The 15,687-nt window shown below is 34.2% G+C and overlaps 1 long non-coding RNA gene across 1 annotated transcript; it reads right to left on the bottom strand.

The window, feature by feature from the left end:
* Positions 1–10,761: 10,761 nt before the first annotated feature.
* LOC145806729 (uncharacterized) lies at positions 10,762–11,875 on the bottom strand. Its single transcript, XR_014350201.1, has 2 exons — positions 11,813–11,875; positions 10,762–11,001 (listed from the first exon to the last, which is right to left on the bottom strand). It is a non-coding gene; the product is annotated as an uncharacterized LOC145806729 (long non-coding RNA).
* Between the last annotated feature and the right edge of the window lie 3,812 nt (positions 11,876–15,687).

Genomic DNA, 15,687 nt, shown 5'->3' with positions numbered 1-15,687 from the left:
TTGTTGCCATGATAAGCATGATTACCATGAGACTAATTGCTTAAGTGATATACCTATTTTGAATACCTGTGGATGAAGACTAATTGCTTAAAGTGGATAATTTGAGTAATGTACATATGAGATCACTTTTTTAAGTGATACATATTCGAAGCAATTTTCAAACAAACATGAACTCAAAATATTCCAATTTTTGCAAATTAGTCTATAGTTGTGTGCATCACATAATAAGTTAGTCTAATAACCGGAACAAGAGCGTATAATGTAAATAAGAATCATATCATGATTAGTAGAGGTCGATCTTTGATCGGGCGAGCGGGGGGTGCTCAAATCATGACCTTCCCCTCTCGTACCTAAGTTCCCGAGCCGAGACACTTTGGTGATGACAGATAAAGTGGCCTTTGGCACGAGTCTCAGGTTTCCTAAATTTTTCAAAAATATTTAGGTGGCGACTCTGTATCAGGCAAAACAGTCCATTTTTGGCATTTTGATTCAAAATCGATTTTCTAAAAGATTTGTCAGATTTAGACTCTTTTGTGTTTATCTATTTCACATTGCACTTATGAAATCAGATTCAGAACCACGGGAGTTCGAACTGTAAGGCTAGTCATATCCGAAAGGAGCACGAAAAGTCAAGCTACAGGATCTTAACTCCCTTAGGCGATTTTAAAAAATGTGCTACTAACAAATGATCAAATATGTCATCTGCTTTTGATATATCGAAAGAATACTTCCTGAGGAGATCTTTCTTTTTAAACTGTTGAGCGATAGTGGTATCTTTCTGAATTAATGCTTCACAAATCATAGGTTCTTGTCCTATAATCTCTGCTATATCAATTTCAAAATTAGGGTCCCTATAATAGGTCCTATAAAATGCATTACTTCAATCCTGATCTTCTTCAAGAAAAGTTTCATATCTAGCAACTTTATATGTTAGTTCTACTAGATCTCAAAACTCTGTTGAGTCAAACTTCTTTCGAAGCTTGAACTTTAGCCTATTTTAGGCCAACCTTACAAATTCAGGTTCAGGTAGTACAACCCTACATTTGTTTCATGCCCTTTTGAATCTGGAAATGAATTGAGCAGCCTTCTCATCAGGCCTCTAGCTCAACTTGCCAAGTCTGCCATAGACACTTCAGGTTCTGTTTGGAAGAATTGAGCATGAAATACCTATTTCATTTGCTGCCAAGTCTGGATAGAACCAGGTGTAAGGTTTGTGTACCATACGAAAGCTGCCCTTGTCAGAGAGTTTGGAAAAAGTCTTAACTTCATGTAATCATTGTCAGTGAATTCACCACATTGGCCTGTAAACCTGGCAATGTGCTCAACAGTTGACTGATTTCCATTTCCACGAAAGAGGGCAAAGTCTGGTATTCTAAATCCCCTTGGATATTCATGTAACCTATCCACCCATTTTGGGTAAGGCTTTCTATAAAAAGGGGTCTGGACCCCCCGGGCCATGGGTCCACAAATCTCTCTAATAATATCAGCAATTTGGTCCCTAGGTACCATATTTTGTGCTGGTTAGGCCACTATTAGAGGAGCAAACACAGGATTTGGAGGAACTCCATGTGCTTGAGGCCCTCTTTGTCCATATAAAGGCACATTTAGGAATGGTTATCCTTGTGTTGGTTGATGTTAAGGGTATGGCTGATCTCTTGGGGCCAATACCTGCCCTACAAAAGGTACTGCGAAAGGTACTGCGAAATGAGCTACAAGAGGAGGAACGGGTGTTTTTTCTCTTCCAACCACAAAAACCCCTTCCAACCCCCCAGATGCAAATTCGAAACACAGGATTAGTGAACACCCATATGCCAAGCATGGGTTCAGACATGGGATTTGAAAACACTCTCATGCCATTTCCTTGCATCAGCCCAGACCCACCAATTTGTATGGTTTCACTGGTAGACAATGGTACACTTTGACTTGTCCGTGGTCTAGAAGGAGCTTCATTCCATGACTAAGGCACAAGTGATGGCCTCTCATGATTTTGATTACTAGTCTGACCATTAATTTGACCATTATTTTGCATAGGCTGTTTATCTCGAGCCAATCTATGCTAAAAAAAATTCATGTTTTCTTCAACCTACCTTATCACAGTTGGTTGATGAGAGTTCATTCAATTCAAAGAGGATGTTGCCCATCTTTCCATTGTATGCATTAATTGTTGTCCTATAAAATCTACTAAACCTCCCCATGAATTCATTGGTTGGGTAGAGAGGGCAGTTGATGGTCCAGTTTTATGGCCCTGTCCAGTATTTTGGACATGTGTTGCATATTATAAAGTGCTAGTCTGTTCGACCATTTGTGGAGGATCTGATAAGAGAGGCACATCCATAGGATGTGATATTACATTTTCCTCTAGGTTAGGGGCTTCTATCTCTCCTTCAACATCTTCTTCCAGGCATTTTTCTCCTTGTCTCCTACGTCTAGCCATTATAAGTGTCCCACTTGACGTGCCAAAAATATATGTTGGCTTTTTTTGGCTTTCGAAGGTTAGAAATGTAATTCGAGCGTGCCAGCAAGTATCAATAAGTCCTTACAAAATTTAATAAATGTCAACCAATTAGTCAGACGATTGCTTTGAAGTTCTTTTAGCCTCAATGAAGAGGACTTTACTAGTGGCTTGATTGTTTTTAGGAGAAAATTGAGATGACTTATTAAAATAGAAGAAAAGAACAACAGTGTCAGAAATCAATCTTTTATTAAGTAAACAGGAACTTACAATGGTATCTTCACACTTTCACAGCTTCAAAGAGGATTACAGTGACAGGCTAACTTAGAATTACTCCTAGGCATTTGAAGTGCAGTACAAGAATGTAAAGACTGGAATTAAAAGACTGGAAAATACAAAGTAAATAAACTGGTTTCTAGATCTGGTTCTGAGTCCTTGCATTATCAGCATTCTCTTCTATTTATAGGCTCTGAAGAGCCGTCGAAGTAGGTGGTAACTGTCGAAATGATCTCTATGATCATTGATTGTGGTTCCAAATAGTTTGTTTCCACTATTCCACTCTCATAGTTGGGCTTCCTTCCTAATTTTGAATTTAAATTGTAAGCAACCGTTTTGGCCATGTCACCTTGGATATGTTGACTATTCCCATGTCTCGTGGATCCATTGCCATTGCTGTAGGTTGCCACGCATCTGTTGATGATTGGAGACCTTTACTGATTCCCCAATTTGCCCATTATAATCCACGTGTCAAGTTGCGATAAGTCTGTACAAAATATATAGCCAATAAATACACATTGAATAGATTTGAGCACCCTTTATATTTGGAAGCAAAGGAGATTATTATACGAACAGACCTGTAATTTTTGGTGCCAGCATGAGATTTTAGATGAACATTGTTTTTCTCCCTAAACTCTTTAAGTGGCGATTAGGACACTTCAACAATAAATTGGCATCTTACCACATAAATCAGACACATAAAAAAATATAATTGACATAATATACAATATTACCCACACAAAAAAAAAAAGCATATAAAAATAAAAAATATAAATATAAACAGCAATAATTTGCTAACTGATGTAGACAAAATTCTAATAATTATATATTTTATTTTATTATTATGGAATTAATATTTGATTAGGAATATTTTAATTTAGTATAAAACTATTTAGTTTACTGATTTGAGATTATTTAGTTTTTCAATTTTATTAGTTTCTTGTTTTACTATAATTACATTAGATTTATAAACAATTGTTGTAAGCCTAAGGGCAACACAAGTTTGGAAGAATTAATACAATTTCAAGTTTATACTTTTTTTCCCAACCTTGGGTATTCGAGTATGTGAGAGCCTCTCCTTGTCAGACACCAACTTCGACTATGTGAGAGCCTCCCCCTGGATAGACGTGAGTAATGCTAGAGACCCAAAAATTCTACCAAAGTTTTTACCAAATATCTCATATAGGTGTGGAACCCACACAATGTGGGTCCCATGTGGATCCCATACCCATGTGAGACATTTGGTAGAACTTTTGGTAGAACTTTTGGGGTCTCTAGCATTCTTGGGAAAGACATCTTCATTTCATCCCTATACATCAGACACCATCTTTGACTTCATGAGAACCTCTCCTGAGCTAGACATCTTCATTTCACCCCTATCAACCTAGTCATCCCTTACAATGACCACCATCTAATTGAAAAGTAAATCCTAAGCCACCATTCCATTGCTTCCTTTCTTCCCTGCTCTTTGACCCAATAATTCTCTTTCCAACTTCCTCTCTAGTGAGCCCAGCAAAGTTTCGGAGCAAACCCAACCTTCACAGCTCATTTGGCAGTCATATTCTCCATAATCTCCTGTTACTGAATTCAACCACCCACTTTCATGATGACCTGGATCCATCGCCCTGCAACTTGCAGAGGACGAGCCTACTTCCTTACTTCAAACCATCTAAAGAAGAGCTCTCAAAATCAAGCCCAACAGAGGATTAACCGGATCAATCAACCCCAACCCTCCCATAGTAATGGGTAACCCAAATCTTCCTCTAAAAGTTCTCCAACCACTCTATCACCCAAATTTTCTACGGGCCATCTAACACGGCAGTTTTGTTCAATTTTGAACCTTTTTTTTTTAATTTCCCTACAAAGGATATACTGTCCCCTTTGTCTGTTTAGTTCAATAAACAATTTCTATAGAAATATGATGCCAGAGATGTAAAGAGAAATATGGTTATTTTCACCTCCGCAAATGTGAACCTAAAAAATGAATCAAGTTTCCTAAGTCTATATGTGTTATCAAAATGTATATAAATTCACATGCCATAATGGACAGTCGTTGTTGTAAGTTAATAGACTGCAACAACCAATACAGTCGTTAATTTCACCCCAACCTATTAATTGGTCCATAACGGCAATGGAACCTCGCAACAACACAACTTAATAGTCTTATGTAACAGCATCAGCCAATCTTTCTGAACCAAGGCATGCATTAGTAACATAACCCAAAAAAAAATACAATCTTAAGCAGGCTCAAAACAGACCTACTTAATTATGGTAAATCTGGCCATAAATGACAATGCTACCCAATAAAATAATATGTGAGAAATCAAAAGAAATGAAATCTTACTTAAAGTAATTTCTTCCATCATATCCACCAACAACATAGAGTATGCCATTAATTTCAGCTGCAGCTGGAGCAAATTGCTAAGAGGACTGCAGAAGTAATTCTTCAACATACATAGTTCCGCTTAATTTCTTAGCTACACCAGAGAGCATATTGGGAGAAAAAAAATTGAAAACATGACATGTTTTATAAACTAGTTGTATTCGTTGATTTGTTTGACAAGTGAACACCTTCAGTAGATGATCCAGTTTTGTAGTATCAAATGAGGACCTTAAAACCTAGATGCGGGCTTAATGTCATGCCTTTATAGAATTCTCCAAAATATCCAAAGGGGAGCATGCAAGGAAGAGAGGCTAACAGAAGAATCTAGAACTCTCTAGCAAACTTTAGAAGACTATGGAGAATTCTAGAATGACCTAGGGAAATCAAGAACATAGACACTTGTACATATAATTAGATATTTGTATAGATAGTTCTAGAAGGCTTTCTAGAACATTCTTGTAGCTTGTAAAGAAGGCTTCCATGGGAAGCTTCTGCATGACATTTTCTTGAGAGTTCTAGAATGCTCCTAGGGAGCCTATAAATAGGAGAGGAGCTCATTTGCTCCAATCCATCCAAGAATTGTAAAGCTTTCTCATAGTGATTACAAGGCATTCTCTCAAACTCTCTTGTGTTCCTCTTACTTGTCTTTCTTCTAAGTTTTGTAACTTAGGCTGACTTAGCATCATCAAGTGAAGCTTGAGATTGTCTAAGTGCCGCACGAATAGCTTGGAAACAACCAAGGCCATGACATTAAGCTCTTATAATAAAGAAATGTATCAGGAGGAAATTCACCAAGCATTGAGAAAAGGTTTTAAAACATCCTAAAAGAATTTGTAACGTGAGAAGTCTGGACAAATATGAAAGGTTTTAAAATATTCTAGAGAAGTGTAGAAAATTTCCCTACATACCATAGTAAATTAGAAAATTATAGAATATAGTAGAATGAAAGTGGCCTATAGTATTTTAATAATGGCCTTTGGATTAATTTGATCATAACCGTCCATTAAGGAGGCGAAAAACTATATAAAGGTAAAATACCTTACTAATGCAACAAATTTCATAATACTGTACCACCTACAATGGAAACATTTATAGCAACTTATAGTGTTTATTTTCCATCTCCCCTCACCCTTCCTTTGCCTTTGCTCATTTTTGTTACCATTAACAAGCTGTAGCTCTTTGTGTTTACCTTTATCATTGCGTTGACTACTGTCTTAGCCAACTTGTTCTTCACTTTCAACATTGAGTAGAATATTGTCTTGGCCAGCTTGTTGTTTGGCCAACTTGTTCTTCACTTTAAACATTTACTGTGACACTTTATTCCATAACTTGATGTTTACTTTCAGTGTGTCTGGTTTGAGGTATGTGGTATAGCTTCTGTTTGACACAAATCCCATATCTATGTTCTTATCACATACACAGGTTGGCCCGTGTCTACATTTTGCACAGTTAAATATGTGTTAATGGTATAAAGTTGCCAAATGTACAATGTGCTCCAATGGAAGACAAGAAATGAAAGTGATGGGAGTACAAGGATTATCTTGAGTGCAAGAGAATTCCATGGTTTATGAGCTCTTAATACGAAAGTCACATATATGGCAGAGAACTTGAAAAGGCCACAATGTTGGTACTCGTATAGGGTCCTAAAGTTGGGTTCTATGTTGTAGTTCTTTCTTTCAATATTATACAAATGCTAGTCACGCAGGACCAATGTTACAAAAAAATGCTAATGCCTTGGTGATTTACATTTTGGGATGCAAGTTCTAGAACATGGTATGCTTCGCAACTGCCTTGGCTTTGGTACTTGGGGTGTACTTGTTGCCCATATGAGATGGGTGTGCGAAAACATGACGGGTTCTTGTTGCTGTTATTACTACTACCACTAGTGGTAGTTGTAAGGCAACTACTTGTGGGTTTCCAACAATGTTCTTGTGTTAAATATTGGCATTTGATATAGATGAGCTTGTTACTTAAATATTTATGAATGTTTTTTTTTTTTAAACTTGGATAAAATATAATTGAATTGTTTTCTTTCTTTCTTTCATTTTTTTATTTTATTTTATTTTTTAAATTGGGAGTCAATATTTTAAATAATTTAATGATTTTTTTTTTTATCTTTTTGTGTGTGTTTTTTTTATTTTTATTACCACTCATCGGTTTTATTTGATTTTTGGTGTCTTTAAAGAAGGCCCCATAGTTTCGTGTTTTATTTTATAACTAACCTACAACATACAAATTTGTTATGTTATATACCAAGTTGGTTGCTCTATTTTTTTTTTCTTTCCTAACTCGTCCTTTTCCATGACTCGGTGAATGTGAACTACTTTCTGAATTGGCAATTCAGATTGAATCAAAAGTACAAATCCAACATTTGAAAAACAGATGCCATGTGTTGGAATCTGGGTTGCTTTCTTCAATCGGGCATGTTCAGGATGCAGTGATAGAGACATGCAATGCGCGTCCTCCTAAGATTGATGATTCAATACTTATAGTAGGAGGATTTGATGGTTCTTCATGGTTGTCAGCTTTGGGTTCCTATTCTCCTTCTAGGGACACAATGAAATCTCTTAGGTCAATGATCTTCGTACGTTCATATGCCTCTGCAGCAATTTTGAATGGTGAACTTTACATATTTGGTGGTGGAGATGGTGACATATGGCATGACACAGGTATAGTTGCCATGTTTTTGGTAAATCCTTTTATTGTGTGTGACTCATTAATCTTTTACATCCGGTAATAACAGTACAGTTTTATTTGTTTTAAGTTGAATCGTACAATGCAATAAGTGATCAATGGGTGAGTCATCCTTTATTAAATCAAAGGAAGAGAAGTCTAGCGGGAGCTTCATTATACAGCAAAATATTTGCAGTTGGTGGTGGAAATGAAGTTGAATGTTACTCTGAGGTGGAAATGTTAGACATGAACATTGGGAGCTGGATCACATCTCAGTCAATGCAACAATCAATATTCATGTCCAACAGTCAACAGTCAATACTCAGCTATTGCATTGACTGAGAGGTGATCCACCTCCAAATGTTCATGTGTAACATTTCCACCTCAGAGTAACATTCAACTCCATTTCCACCACCAACTGCCAATATTTTGCGGTATAAGGAAGCTCCCGCTAGACTTCCCTTCCTCTGATTTAAAGAAGGATGACTCACTCATTGATCACTTATTGCGTTGTACGATTCAACTTAAAACAAATAAAACTGTACTATTATTAGCGCATGTAAAAGATTAATGAGTCACACACAATAAAAGGATTTACCAAAATCATGACAGCTATTCCTGTGTCATGCCATATGTCAACATCTCCACCACCAGATATGTAAAGTTCACCATTCAAAGTTGCTATAGAGACATATGAACGTACGAAGGTCATTGACCTAAGAGATTTCATTGTGTTCCTAGAAGGAGAATAGGAACCCAAAGCTGACAACCATGAAGAACCATCAAATCCTCCTACTATAAGTATTGAATCATCAATCTTAGGAGGACGCGCATTGCATGTCTCTATCACTGCATCCTAAACATGCCCGATTGAAGAAAGCGACCCAGATTCCAACACATGGCATCTGTTTTTCAAATGTTGGATTTGTACTTTTGATTCAATCTGAATTGCCAATTCAAAAAGTAGTTCACATTCACCAAGTCATGGAAAAGGACGAGTTAGGAGAAAAAAAATGAGCAACCAACCTAATATATAACATAACAAATTTGTATGTTGTAGGTTAGTTATAAAATAAAACACGAAGCTATAGGGCCTTCTTTAAAGACACCAAAAATCAAATAAAATCGATGAGTGGTAATAAAAATAAAAAACACACACACAAAAAGATTATAAAAAAAAAATCATTAAATTATTTAAAATATAGACTCCCAATTTAAAAAATAAAATAAAATAAAATAAAATGAAAGAAAGAAAGAAAGAAAGAAAACAAATCAATTATATTTTATCTAAGTTTAAAAAAAAAGCATTCATAAATATTTAAGCAACAAGCTCATCTATATCAAATGCCAATATTTAACACGAGAACATTGTTGGAAACCCACAAGTAGTTTTCTTACAACTACCACTAGTGGTAGTAGTAATAACAGCAACAAGAACCCGTCATGTTTTCGCACACCTATCTCATATGGGCAACAAGTACACCCCCAAGAGCCCCAAGTACCAAAGCCAAGGCAGTTGCGAAGCATACCATGTTCTTGAACTTGCATCCCAAAATGTAAATCACCAAGGCATTAGCATTTTTTTGTAACATTGGTCCTGCCTAACTAGCATTTGTATAATACTGAAAGAAAGAACTACAACATAGAACCCAACTCTTGCACCCTATACGAGTACCAACATTGTGCCCTTTTCAAGTTCTCTGCCATATATGTGACTTTCGTATCAAGAGCTCATAAACCATGGAATTCCCTTGCGCTCAAGATAATCCTTGTACTCCCATCACTTTCACTTCTTGTCTTCCATTGGAGCAGATTGTACATTTGGCAACTTTATAACATTAACACATATTTAACTGTGCAAAATGTAGACACAGGCCAACCTGTGTATTTGATAAGAACATAGATATGGGATTTGTGTCAAACAGAAGCTATACCACATACCTCAAACCAGACACACTGAAAGTAAACATCAAGTTATGGAATAAAGTGTCACAATAAATGTTTATAGTGAAGAACAAGTTGGCCAAACAACAAGCTGGCCAAGGCAATATTCTACTCAATGTTGAAAGTGAAGAACAAGTTGGCTAAGATAGTATTCAACGCAATGATGAAGGTAAACACAGAGCTACAGCTTGTTAATGGTAACAAAAATGAGCAAAGGCGAAGGAAGGGTGAAGGGAGATGGAAAATAAACACTAAAAGTTGCTATGAATGTTTCCATTGTGTGTGGTACAGTATTATGAAATTTGTTGCATTAGGAAGGTATTTTACCTTTATATAGTTTTTCACCTCCTTAACGGACGGTTATGATCAAATTAATCCAAAGGCCATTATTAAAATACTCTAGGGCACTTTCATTCTACTATATTCTATAATTTTCTAATTTACTATGGTATGTAGTGAAATTTTCTACACTTCTCTAGAATATTTTAAAACCTTTCATATTTGTCCAGACTTCTCACATTACAAATTCTTTTAGGATGTTTTAGAACCTTTTCTCAATGCTTGGTGAATTTCCTCCTGATACATTTCTTTATTATAAGAGCTTAATGTCACGGCATTGGCTGTTTCCAAGCTATCCATGCAGCACTTAGACAATCTCAAACTTTACTTGATGATGTTAAGTCAGCCTAACTTACAAAACTTAGAAGAAAGGCATGTAAGAGAAACACAAGAGAGTTTGAAAGAATGCCTTGTATTTACTATGAGAAAGCTTTACAATTCTTGGATGGATTAGAGCCAATGAGCTCCTCTCCTATTATAGGCTCCCTAGGAGCATTCTAGAACTGTCAAGAAAATGTTGTCACGACTCAATCTCGGCAAGGCAACCCCCGCCAAGAGGGCGCACTCCAATGCTATAACGCATGTACACAATAATCACCTATATAATTCTTATATCACATCACCAATAGTGCATAAGACCCTTTGATTGGCCAACATATATGAGATGATCCATTCAAAGACAAAAATATCATCATGCTACTAAGAAAGTTCCCATGCACCACTACCCCCCAAAATAAATCATACTATTCGTGAATCCATCAATACATCCAACTTCACAAGCAAATATTTACAATCAACCTACTTCATAAAACAAAGGATAAAACTACATCCTAGAGTGACCCTAAGCAAAACCTCAACTACCAGATGTTCACATTTGATTCTCTAGAAACTCTAATCTTCCAAGTTGAGGCGAGCCACACAACAGTTTAGGAATCTGAAAAAAAAAATTAATTAAAAAAAAATGAGCTAGAGCCCAATGAGTAGACCAATCCTATGGAGTTATAAAGCTTGCTCCTTCCAATTAGGTTCAAAATAAGATAATAAACACAAGAGCTTAATTGGACTGAAATTTATAAAAATTGAAAATTTTTTGCATAAACCGTTATCAAGATTTTTCCAAACAATCTCATAATGTAGGGAAAATACATTTGAATAAGGAAAGTAAACAAAAATACAACTTGTCAATACCTTAAGATTTCATATCCATCATACGAACCACTATATAGCCTTAGGGTCGCGTTACCTCGCAACTTAGGTGGTGACGGTACCGTTACCCAAAACATAAACATAGGAACATAACTCATGTCATCGTAGCACTTCAATTCTCATTTCAATGTTTCGGTCCCTAGGACCCCTTATGTACAACGACCCTTATGGTCCTTAAAACATTTCGGTCCCTAGGACCCCAAAGCATTTCGGCCCTTGTGGCCCCAAAGGCTATATTCAGTTATATAATCAATAAAAATAAATACTCTCCTATGACGTTTCATTGTCATTTAATCATCATCATCATAAACTTTGAAGGACTCAACTTAAATAAGTTCTCATAAAAAAAATTAGTGCTTCATTATACAAATGAAATCATATATTTATTTAAGCTCAACATTTGACCTCAATAAATTTATAGATTTTCTTCTTATACATATATCATGATGAAATGTGTTATTTCCTTTAATTCAAAAAATATTTTCAAACTTTGTATTAAAGATAGAGATAAGGTAAATTTCCATGGTAAGTATACTCACCTCCAAAAATAGCAAAAGCGTAGATTTGAAACTCTACGGATTAATTCCCAAGAGGCCAATCCTAACAATTAGTAAATAGGATCTAAAATTAAGGAAAAGCTTTCAATGAAACACATGCTATGAAATGACAAGCTAAAGAACTCCTCCAATTTCAAGTCAGACAAACAAACAACTTACCGAATCTCCACAACACCCATCCTTTGTACATTTTTGAGTTATTAACCTTTTTCAATATCCAACCAATTTATATGCACAATACCACCATCAATTAAACCACAAAAGTCAAAAATCAACATTTTCATAAACTCAACAACTTAGGTAAAACCACTTCAATCATTAATAAAATTCCTCCAAAATCGTTTATAGAACATAGAGATACCCAATCCACCATTTATCAAATCAATTTCAACATATAAATTTCCTAACACCAAAATCCTCAATTTTTACATCACATTCAAACCTAGATTAACCCAAATCTCAATCTCCAAAACGACCATCAAATTGATCACTAAACCAATAATTTCATGAATATAATAATTCCAACACTCTTCTTTCTTTGTTTTATAAAACATAAATTTAAGCTATAAAGTCTTTTCAAAAATATTTACATGTAAGAAATTTAAATCAAGATCAAACTAATTTTCGATTCTCAAATATAAATCATAATTTATATTCAAATTTGTCCAAATTTAGATTTAATTTATTTTCTCCATATTAGACCCAATTTCAACCCACAAATTTTAAAACATGAATTAAACTTTCAAAACTCTTGAAAAATTCATGATACATGTACAATTAAAATTCTAATTTAATTTCTACAATTTGAATTTAATTCAATTCCTTCACCCTTTTACTAATTTCTTTGAGATTACATGAAATTGATTCTTAATTCTTTTCTATTTTCCTTTAAATCATGAAATTGGAGTTATGAAACTTTGCATGTATGAAATTAAGATCAAAACTAAATAATTTTAATTGGAGTAGCTCTAATTTGGATTGTTATTAATTTTCTTCACATCAAACTCAAATTTAAATCCATAAACCTTTTAAACATGAATTAAAATCCCAAATCCTTGAAATCCTATGATGCATGTAAGGTTAAGTTTCAAATTTATGAAGAATGATAAAATCAAACTCAAACTAACTACTTTCCAAACTTATTTCCTTAATCTTAAACTTAGCTCAATTTTTAACATCAATTTAATTCATAATCATAGATGCTCCAAGATATATTTAATTTGAGTCAAACTCCTAAATTACATTACATACATGGGTTAATAATCAAAATCAAAACCCAAAATAATTAATTTCCATAATCATGAATCTAATTTAATTTCATCATCTTCTTGCTAATTTCCTTTGTAATTACGTGAGATTGAACCTAACCCTCTCTTAATTACAGCTTTTAGGTGATTTATCCACAAGATTTAAGTTTCAATTTCTTACCTCAAGTCTTCAATGGGTGTATTTCTTAAGCATTTCTTCTTTCCTTCACTTGGTCTCAACTTCTCTAAGCTCTTTCTTCAATTTCCAGCAAGAATAATAGGTGACTTCCCTTTTTATTTTTCTTGATTTGAACTATCTCTCTCTCTCTCTCTCTCTCTCTCTCTCTCTCTCTCTCTCTCAAGCTTTACCACCAGGACAACATGAGACTACACTTTTGTGTTTTAGTCTCTTAAGACTGGTTCCAACAAAATGTTAAATGGAGTTGCCTACTCTCTCTCTCTTTATATACACACTTATACACATACACACACAGCTTTCTCTGCACACCCACCTCCAAACACACCCTCAATTCTAGACCATTCCATAATTCAAGTTATGATTTTAATTAAGCAACACTTAATCTAATTAAATCTTGATAATCACATAATTAAATTAATTATAATCAATCACCAATCCCTCATAATTTAATTAGTCTAATTGACTTCAATAAAGACTCAATTAATTATATTTAATCTTTATCATTCTGAATCAGATTTTTAATCAAACTTCCAAAAAGTCCCAAATATCAAATTAAGCTTATTGACATCATCAATTTTTGTTTCTCAAATCATTTAGGCCTTCAATTTCTGATCAGACTCAAAAATTTTGTCAATAAATTACATATTCAAATTGGATATCTCAAAAATAGATTTAATTCGTAATAATCACAATTCTCCATCCTCATAATTTAATTAACTTAATTACCTCCAATTCGGACCTAATTAATCGAATTTCAACTTTACTAAACTGAATCGAACATTTAATTAAACTCCCAAATGGGTCCGTAATTAAAATTAAATTGATTCAACTTCTTAATCTCACTTCCTTAAGCCATTTGGACCCTTAATTTTTAATTTCAAAATAAATCTTTAATAGAACCATATACGAATCAGATTCCACAATTCTCATAAATCCGAAATTAAATTAGGATAACGACTAATTAAAATCCCAAATTTCCGTAATTAACCAAATAAAATATTATACGTGACGGGGTCGTCACAAATGTCATGTAGAAGCTTCCCATGGAAGCCTTCTTTACAAGCTACAAGAATGTTCTAGAATGCCTTCTAGAACGCCTTCTAGAACTATCTATACAAATATCTAATTATATGTACAAGTGTATAGGTTCTTGATTTCCCTGGGTCATTCTAGAATTCTCCATACTCTTTTAAAGTTTGCTAGAGAGTTCTAGATTCTTCTGTTAACCTCTCTTCCTTGCATGCTTTCCTCTAGATATTTTGGAGAATTCTATAAGGGCATGACATGTGAAAACCCATCTTTTAATTATTCTTTAAAGAAAATTAATTAATTAATTAATTAATTAATTTTGTCTACAGTCTATCTGAATTATATATTAGTGTAAAAGTTAGTTTTAAATTGACTCAATTCAATCACTAACAAGACATTATTAAGAATAATAATTTTGTGGGTGTTCAATATTTGTTGTTTATAAATTATTTTAATTAGGATTCAATATAATAACTATTCTTACTAAATACCTTAGTTAAAAATCTTAGTGTGTCAATTTTCAGAAACCCACACACAAAAAAAAAAAAAAATACAAACAAACAAACCGTGGGCAAACAACCCACAGCTCCTACCAAACCCACCATCTTTTAGAATTTAGGATAGCCATAAAATTTAGGGAAAGCTTATAAAATTTAGGGAAAGCTTGCTCTTAGAAATTGGAGAAAGGGAATGGAATTTTTTTGAGAAAATAAAATAATGGAAAGAATGAGAGGGAGAGAGAGATGTCTTCAACTAGCATTTTATATATATATATATATATATATGCATGCAAGCCTTCCTTGTGCATGCAAGAATTCGGTAAGAAAAAAAAAAAAAAAAGAGAGAAATCCCCAAAGCAACCAAGCTTAGTGATAGGAGAGGAAGAAGAGTAGGAGATTAAGGAAGCCAAAATTCTCAACCATTTTGTCACCCTATTACTAAGTAAGAAAACCCTCTCAACCCTCTCATTTTTTTATATAATTGAAATTTTTCAGATTATGTACATTTGATACATTGTCTAAAACTGTGTTGAATCTGCCAGCATGTTTGCCCGAATTTTTAGACAATTTTATACTCAAAATTTCGATATTAATTCTTCTACAAAGTTGTTGATAATTATGTCTAGTTCATCCAGGAATTTTTGGAAACAATTTTTGAGCTCTCTACGAATTTATACAAATTCTTAATTGAAACTGAAACTGTGTTGAGAATAATCTGTCTTGAATCTGCCAGCATGTTACCCGAATTTTTAGATAATTTGATACTCAAAATTTTGAGATGATTTCTTCTACAAAGTTGTTGATAATGATGTCTAGTTTATCCAGAAATTTTTCGAAACAATTTTCGAGCTTTCTACGAATTTATACAAATTTTTAACTAAA

This window comes from Camellia sinensis, chromosome 14, assembly GCF_055761805.1.
Source record: "Camellia sinensis isolate YWXY chromosome 14, ASM5576180v1, whole genome shotgun sequence".
NCBI lineage: Eukaryota > Viridiplantae > Streptophyta > Magnoliopsida > Ericales > Theaceae > Camellia > Camellia sinensis.
The sequence above is the reverse complement of the archived record's forward strand: the minus strand, read 5'-3'. Positions and strand labels throughout refer to the sequence as shown.